Genomic DNA, 9,170 nt, shown 5'->3' with positions numbered 1-9,170 from the left:
CCGCGACTCCCTTCCCCTCTTCCCCTCTTCTCCTCTTCTCCGCAGCTGCTTCCGGCCGGCGGATGCATGCGCACGTTCAGCTCGCACTCACTTATAGGTCGGCCCGATCCTCTGGGCCCCACCCCCACAGCTCCGCAGCACGTGGCGACTGCGCAGCCTCCCGAGCCTCGGCCTCGTGCCGGGCTCCGCCCCTGCTCCCCTGGCCACTGCCCACCCTCGTGGAAGGCATTTTCCTTACCTAAAGCTGACGTTTGTCATTTCTCTAAAATCCCCCATTCGCTAAATCAGGCTTGGGACCTCGGGCGCCCCTCTCCCCTCCTTTTCTACTCCCTCTGCTCACATTTTTCTTATTTCTGCGTCTGTGCGCCACCCTGGGCCCCCATCGAGCCCCCGAGGGCAGGACCCAGGTGGGGATTTTTGCTCGTTATTCTTTTGCATTGTGCCTCCAAACACCAGCACAGGGACTCACCCATAGCAGGAGCTTGACAAATCCCCATTGAATCAATAAATGAACCAATAAAAGAGTAATTGGAAGTAAAGGTAGAATGTCAGGGTTGGAAGGGACCGTAGAACCCAGAATCTAGAATGTTGGAGCTAGAAAGCGCATGAAACATAAATGGTCAGAGCTGGAAGGGTCTTTACAACATAGACTAGGAGAGGTGGTCAGCACTGGCGGTGGTACATGGTGGGACGTCCATAGGTGGAAGGGACCTCAGAGCTTGAGAGGATCTTTAGGATGCAGAACATCTGTGCTGGTTAATACTTAACAACCATCTCTCAGAAGAAAAAAAAGTTGCCGCCATGCACTTTTAAGTCTAATCTGCATTATGAACATTTTGCCCCGTCCTTTCTTATGTACAGAAAATAAAACAATAAATCAAGACCTGATTTGAAATATTTGCTGATTTCTAAGGTCTAAATGCGCATGGTTCAAACTGGCTCAAGTGTATCCTAGCTTCAGGAGTACTCTGAACATAAAATGTAGAATATCAGAGCTAACAAGGAAGGACTTTAGAGTATAGAATATCCGAATTACATGGGACCTCAGAATGAATGAATAAATGAATAGATAAAGCATTTATTAAGTGCTTACTACCAACAGAGCACTGTAGCAAACACAAGATACAAATAGAGAAGAAAGACGGTCCTTGTTGTCCAGGTGCTCACTTTCTAAAGGGGAGGCTGCACATTTGGGAGGTTTCAGCTGCAAGTCAGATGTAAAGGTCTCCTGGTCTTAGGGTGAAGGGGCAAAGTTGATGGTAACACCGTTCTTCAATGGTATTTCCACAAATAAAAACTTTTCAGTTTCTGATGTAAAGCCGTTTGACAGCCCCAAGGTTGGTAACAAGAACTTTGTTTTCTGAATCTTTAGCCGCTATGCCTTTAGCATCCTACAGAAACAGTTGCCAGACTGCATCTCTACAGGGGATGCTTCTGGAAGTTTGCTATTCCAAAGGCTTGGAGGCTCAGGATACTGGGCTGTCCCCATCAGGATGTGAAGAGAGATGGTCGCCAAGGTGGGGTTATTGGTTTGATTTTCTTGGCACATGATGCTTCCTGCCTCTCCTTCCACGTGCTCCCTCTTCAGTCCATCTGGCCTGCTCGCCTTATGAGCAGCAGTTAGTTGACCAGCAGTTGGGCTGGCTGGCCTCTTCGCCACAGGAGCTGCTTCCCTGGGTGATGGCTGTGAGGGCTGGGCTGGTGGTCTGGAGTGAGGGTACCAGAGGTAGAAGAGATCTAAAAACATAAACTGTCAAAGGTGGAAGGAACCTTTGAACTTAGAATGTTAGCGGGCAGGGACTTCAGAATACAAACCTTAGAAGAAACACCAAAGTGGAAGGGGCCCAAGAGCCCTCAACATAGAATATCGAAGTTGGGAAGGACTCCAGAGATCCTCTCTTCCACTCCCTTCTTTAAAAAAAAGAGTTTCATTAACACATTTTGTTTTTATAGAAAAGTTACTTCCCACCACCCATCACTTGTGATACAAACAGAGCACCTTCCAGGCCATTCACACACACATATAAAAGGGGGAAAAAGTTAAATAATACTATCTGATATATTGTTTGAAACCGAAAGAGCGTGTAGCATTTCCATTTTGATTCACTGTTTTAGGACAGAAATGTGTTTTTAACATCAGTCACCATTCTAGGACCAACATTGTTCATTGTATTTGACTTAAATCCTTTTAGTATTGTTTTCATTTGCATTATTGTGTGCATCAACCAATTAACCAACAAACATTAAGCACCTAGCACCACACCAGGCACCCTGATGTTGTTTTCTTGGTTCTGTTCACTCTTATCAAGTAATAAAATTCTTCCATAGGCTTTTCTGAATTCTTACTTGTCATTCCTTAAGGTATGATAGTATTCTATTACATTCATTTTGTTCCATCAATCAGCAGATACTTTGTTTCCATTTTTTTTGCAATTATTAAAAAAATGTTGCTATGAATATTTTAGTACATCTAAAAATTTTCTTTCTGTCCTCGAACCCCTTGTGAGTAAATGCCTACTAGGAGGATTGGTGGAACAAAGTATATGAATAATTTAGAAACTTTTCCTGCATGATTCCAAGCGACTTTTCAGAATGTCTAGACCAGCAATAGTGTATCAGTATTGCTGTCTTATCACCACACAACACTGATTATCTCCAAGTTTTATCACCTTTGCCAACATGAAGTAGCTCCTTCATTTTCCAGACAAGAAACTGAGGCTAAGGAAACAGTGAAGTTAAAGGATTTGCCTGAGACAAATAGGAACTAACAGAAGCAGGATTTGAACCCACGTTCTCTCATTTCAAATCCAGCATTCTTTCAATGACACTATTGCAAAAACTCCTTATTCCCTCTAGAAGGAGATCCAAAATCTTCAGCTAAATGTTTAAAACTATCCACAATTTAGCTTCCACCTACCTTTTCATCCTTATTTGCTTTTCCTTCTTATCATACACTATCCATTTTAGTCAAACTCAACTGATTGCCATACCCAACCCATGACATCCCGTCTCCCTGCTCCTTGCCACAAATGGTCTCCTGTATAGAGAATGCTCTACTTGCTTACTTCTACCTCTGAATCCTCAGCCTCCTTCCAAACATAGCTATTGCCTACACAACACCTTTCCAGTTCTTATCCCTCCCCTATCAAGCACCCTCTCCCTCTGGAAATTACTCAGTATTACTTAATTTTGAAAACTGACTTTTATTTTAAACTGAAACTCTGTTACTTGGAACTTACTTGTATGCATGTCGTTTACTTAGAATTTTCTTGAATGCATATTACATCCCCCTACACCACCCACCTACCCACCCACCTACCTCCCCACACACACATACTAATAGAATATGGACCATATGTTTCTTGAAGGTAAGAAACTGCTTCATTTTTTTTAAATCCTCGTTGTCCCAGTGTCTGACCCAGTGCCTTGCACATAGTAAGTGTTTAATAAATGCTTTTTGAATTGAATTGGAAAAAGTCAAGTGGATTCCATGAGTGCTAAGCTACTTTCTGCCAGAGAATCTTAGGACATCAGGCCATTCCCCTTCAGTGTAAAACAGAATCCTACCTCCATGGATTTGAGGTTTCAGAGGAAGTTAGGAAACAGGCAAATCATGTCCATTTTCTGGGCCTCAGTCTCCCCATCTATAAAATGGAGGCATTGTACCAGGTCCCTTCCAGTTACAAATTCTATGAAATGTGTCATGCCTGAAGCTGCGCACCAAGGAAAGCCCCAGCAAGGACCAGTTCTGAAGTAGCTGGTTGCAACGGCCAAAGCAAAAGGTATTGACTGCTCAGAATTTTATCCCTGGCACCTCCAATTCTCAGTCTGAAATTTAAAGCCCTTCACAGTTTGGCTCCTATCTACCTTTTCTTCAGAATTTAGGATGTCTTTGTTCTCAAATTGCCCCCACCATCTTTTAGTATACCTTGTGTGTACGATAGGCCCAGAGAAAAAGTTGTTGAGCAGGAGTGTGGGGCCAGGGTGAGGGCAAATTTGGGCCTATGTTACAGCTTATTTAGTAAAAACAAATAACTTTTTACGAAGGGAGGCACCCTCATTTTGGGGGATTTGGTGCTTTGTTTTCCTGTGTCCAAAAGAAAACAAATAAACCTAGTACCTGAGCCTAGAAACATTCCTCTTAGAGCAAAACCAGACCAAATCCCAGACATAAGCTGGAAAGATATTCTCTTCTCTTGTTCTCCCAAGGTCAAGGACAGAGCTGAGATGAAACTCAACCCTAGTTCAAAGGTCCTAACCCTAATGCTGATATTGAGAGGACCTTCAATACCTAATGTTAGGACACCTTCATGGTCTGTAAGGATTGTTGGTATTTTCTCAAACTCCCCCAAAACACTTTTTGATCCCCAGAATCAAAATCATAATAGATTAGCCCCAGAGAGATGAAAGGTTAAAGTACTGTCCAATGCTGCAAATTGGTACAAAAACAGAATAAACACGGATGGCAAAAATCAGCTCATGAGCTCATATGGTCTTTGATCAGAGACATAATTTCATTATGAAATTTTGAATCAGGCTGTTGTGAAGTCCTGCCAAGGAGTTTCATTTTCCCAGATGATATGGAGGGTTATTTCTCTCCTCTTTCGCACTCCACTTGGGTTTACGGTATTAACTTTCTCCTCTATTTATAGTTCCCGGCCCTTTGCTGTGGCTTCTTCTGAACTCCAAAAATTGTCTTCAATTTTGAACCTGAGTTAGCAATCAGCCATGATTAAGGGTGATCAGTCTGGCGTGGCTGTGGCCTGGCCCTTTCTTCTCTTCAATCAATTAATTAGCAAGTATTTATTAAGTATCAACTCTATTCCTGGAGCTGTGCTTAGGACATGAAGCTAAAGATGAAGCAGTCCCTGTGCTCAGGAAGTTTCCATTCTTTAGGGCCTGAACCACTTTTTTAGCTAAACACAATTTAAAAAAAAAAATGTTGATAGTGTTTCCTGATGTCTGAGTGTCCAAAGCATGGTTCTCGGTTAAAAACCAGACTCTTAATACTTTACTCCATTGTTGACCAATGGTCAAGTCCCTTCCCATTTCTGGGCTTCTGTAGTGTGTCAAGATTACTAAGGTCCTGTCTAGTTGTAGCTCTTGTGATTTTGCGGGCATGCCAGTGAGGAAGGAATCATTAGCTATGTAGGCAAGTCACTAAACCACTATCAGCCTCATTTTCCTTATCTGTAAAATGGGGATAATAGGTTTGTTGAGAGAATCATATGAAATAAAATGTGTAAAGTGCTTTGCAAACCTAAAGGTCCAGGTTCAGTCTCTTTTCAGTCATATCTGATTCCTCATGGCCCCATTTGGGATTTTCTTGGCGGAGATACGGGAATGATTTGCCATTTCCTTCTCCAGTTTGTTACAGATGAAGAAATTGAGGCAAACTGTGTTAAAAGACTTGCCAAGGGTCGCATAGCTAGCAAGTGTCTGAGGCTGGATTTGAGCTCAGGAAAATGAGTCTTCCTGACTCCAGGCCCAGCACTCTATCCACTGTACCACTTAGCTGCCTTATACATATACTAGCTATTTATTTTCTTCTCTTAATATGTTCTTGCCCTAGTCTTTCCTTTTGTCCTAATGGACATTTCCTGTAATCCTGTCCCAAGTGACCACAGTTTTACACACACACACAAACATACATATACACATACGCACATATATGTGTATTATTGATATAGTTTATTTTTATATCGCTTAAATTTCCCCCATATGTCTTTTCCTACACCCTCCCAGAGTGCCATCTTTTATGACAAATAATTCCTAAAAGGAAGAAGAGAAGGACAAAAACCTAGCAAACCAGTCAACAAATCACAAAAGTCTAATGCTATCTGAAATATTCCACACTTGTTAGATGTTCACTCAAATTTGCTCTGATGATCACATTTAATAGAATTCAAAGACTCTGGATGAAAAGACTTCAACTTTAACTGGTTAAAGATATCACCTTTTTGAGGAAAACCAAAGCTAAAGGTTGATTAGAGCAAAACATGGGGTATTGCTACAGAGGCCACAACACCATTTTAACTTTACTAAGTGTATCATAGTGCATTGAGCTCCAGAATTGGAAGCAGATTCTCTCTCAGATGTTTGTTGTTATTATGTGACCCTGGACAAGTCCTTTAACTTCTAAGAACCTCAGTGTCCTCATCTCTAAAATGAGGATGATGATAGATTATCCCCATGGATTTGAGGCAGGAAGGACCTTAGAGGCCACCCAGTTCCCTCATGTTACAGATGAGGAAACTGAGGCCCACAGAGGTAAAGTGACTTGTCCAAGGTCATCTAGGTAGTGGGAGAGGCAGTAATTAAACCCCAATTCTGACTGTGAATCCAGTACTCTTTCCACTACATCAATTGCATCCACATCACAGGGTTGTTATGAGGATCAAATGAGTTCAAGTATCACATATGAAAGATCATGTAAGAGTTTGGAGCCAAATCCCTTTTAGACTTTACCATTCTTTGAATGGCCCGTTTATAGCTTTAAGACTGTCAGACTTTGAGTAATTATGTCTGCATATATAAGGGTCAGGAAATATGCTTGATGGTAGGCAGAAAATAGATTTATAACCTGGTTATGGTCTGACTTGGTTCCTTTTCTTTGCCTACTCCTTTATGTGGATGAATAGGAGAAAATGAGAGTTTAAAAATAGGGGAACCAACTCTAGTAGAGGGATTCGAGAAGAGAGTTTGGGGTCTGGAGTTAGGATCCTGATGCTTGGGAGGAGATTCGTCACCTCCCAACCTAAATTAAGCACAGGACAGTCAATTTGGGGAGAACTGAGCCACTGAGGACTCACTCCTTACCTTTTCTCTTGGGCCTCTTGCAGAGTACAGCAAAAGGGGAGGGGATTTCTCTCTTCTTCCCACTACTAGCAATGGCATCTTACAGCAGAAGCACCTGGCCATAGTATAGATGTGCTTGCATGTATTCAAGGTCATTGGTTTTTGAATCCCAACCTTCTTTGTAGAGAATGAGAGATTCTTCATCCCTGAGATAGAATGACCTTGGAATCTAGCCTTCTAGCAAAGAAACTTTGAGAGTTGCTTCGTGGCTAATTTCAATTTAACAAATTTCTGGGTTTGAGGTTTCTTTTAAAGGGAGAAAATTTTCTAGTGTTCTTGTTTCTCAGAGTAAGAAAAAGATAGTTCTAATGGTTTTAGCACATGTCCTACTTAGAGCACAAATCCACTAAGATTTTAGCTAAACCAGAAAGTGTAGGTGATGAAGAAAAACAACCAAGCAACACCTAGCAGCAACCCAGGAAGCAGTATCTAACAGAGACTGTAAGATCCAAGTCAGGAGGAACAGTACCAAGACTTCACTGGCCTTAGACCCAAGGTGATATGTATCCTTTCCTTGCCCACGCCATAGTCATGCACATTTACTATTTGTGTGCCTCTCTATTTATGACTTCTATATGTATCTACTTTCTCTGCTTGATGCAGGGGGAGTTTTTGTGAGAGTGCTCCCTAAGTTTTCAGGGATAATGTTCTATTGTAACATCTTCTGATTACGTTATTTCATTAAATGCCTTTGCATTGAAATAATTATGTCCTCTGACTGATTACTGAATGGTAAATGCATCAGTGGGGGCTCCTGAGCTATAGTTTGAAAAATGTTGATGCAGAAGCATATCTTGAACCTGGAGTAGCCAAGCTCCAAGAGACATGATCTGCAAATGAGAGTCAGAATCAATGTGCTCCTAGAATGCCATATATCTAAAGCATTTTAAAAACCTTAAAGTTTACGCTATGTACATGTTATTATTGTTCAATAGATTCAGTTGTTTCCAACTCTTGGTGACCCTATTTGGGGTCACATAGCTAATAAGTGTCAAGTGTCTGAGGCCAGATTTGAACTCAGGTCCTCCTGACTTCAGGGCTGGTGCTCTACCCACTGCACCACCTAGCTGCCACCTAGCTGCCCCTCCCCTTCTGTTTTCTCAGGAGAGTCTTGGAATCCTTGGAGAGGAAGACTATGGTAGTGACTAAAATACACACATACCAACTCTGAAAATGCATGTCTTGACTTTGTCCTCGGTGCCTTGATGTTTATGTTGCAGCCAGAGGCTCATCATCCCTGGGCAGTATTCCACTATCAGGCCATTGGCTCTTAATTAGGGCCAGCTTGTTGGTGTGCACATCTCCAGTATAGCTGGGAGCTTAGACTCATACAGTGTATTCCCCTTATGGTTCTCTTTTAACAATTTAATGATGAACTGGCCCCTTCCGGCTGAGGCTTGGAGCCATGCCCCTGAGAAACTTTCCCAGTCCCATGGCAGGAGACTCTGGAGCTGTTACAGAGCTGAGAAGTTGACACTCAGTGTCCATTTTCGGGGCTCTCTTTTCTCCCTCCCTCTTCTTTCTTATCCCTAGGAAGACAGAGGGGAGAAACTTTTGTCAGGAAAGATAAGTGCCAAGAGTTTGCATTTGCAAGCAGATACAAGAATAACAAGGTGCCGGTAAATTGGGGCTTCATGGGCCAGTATCCCTTGGTTCTCTGTCAAGGACGTTTGAGTTTTTCCATGCCACTGGGGTGTTTGTATTCAAGGCTATAGCAGGCCACGGGGATGTTTGGCTACCTCTTTTGAAGAAGACATGCTGGAGAGTTCAACTCTGGACTATTGAGACTTTTTTCCCCCATAGGTTATTATTTGGTCTGGTCAGGGTTGTGAAGTTGGGAGAAAAATAGCCTTTATTAGTCTTGGCCAGCTTCTCATGACGGCTAAGGAGCTCTTCAAAAAGCTCCCTAAGATCAAGTTCTGACAAAATAACCAGCAGCACTCTTACTGACTGTGAGATATCTCAGAATCCCTGTGGCCCTTCTGAGCACACTAAAACCCAACATGAGTTTTCCAAGGCGCTATTAGAGAGCTCTCTAATTTTGGGTCTGGTTTGTGTAAGCCAAGGTTCCTGGCTTGGGCCTGGGAAAATTGGTCCAGAACACACACTAATGTGAGAACTTGAAAAAGAGGTCCAAATTGTAGGTAATTGTTTAAGCTTGTGTTAGGGCTAGAGGCCCACTCAAAGCTGTCTCCCTCAGTATCAGTGTGTTTCCTATTAAAATTGATATTAATCGGTCAAGCCAGACTTTTGATTTTTAAACCCAGGAGACCAATTTTTTTTAACCCCCTGGCACTCCTGTCCACCCTACC

This window comes from Vombatus ursinus, unplaced genomic scaffold (assembly GCF_900497805.2).
Source record: "Vombatus ursinus unplaced genomic scaffold, bare-nosed wombat genome assembly UNPS02014775.1, whole genome shotgun sequence".
Lineage (NCBI taxonomy): Eukaryota > Metazoa > Chordata > Mammalia > Diprotodontia > Vombatidae > Vombatus > Vombatus ursinus.
This window is presented reverse-complemented; position numbering follows the sequence as displayed.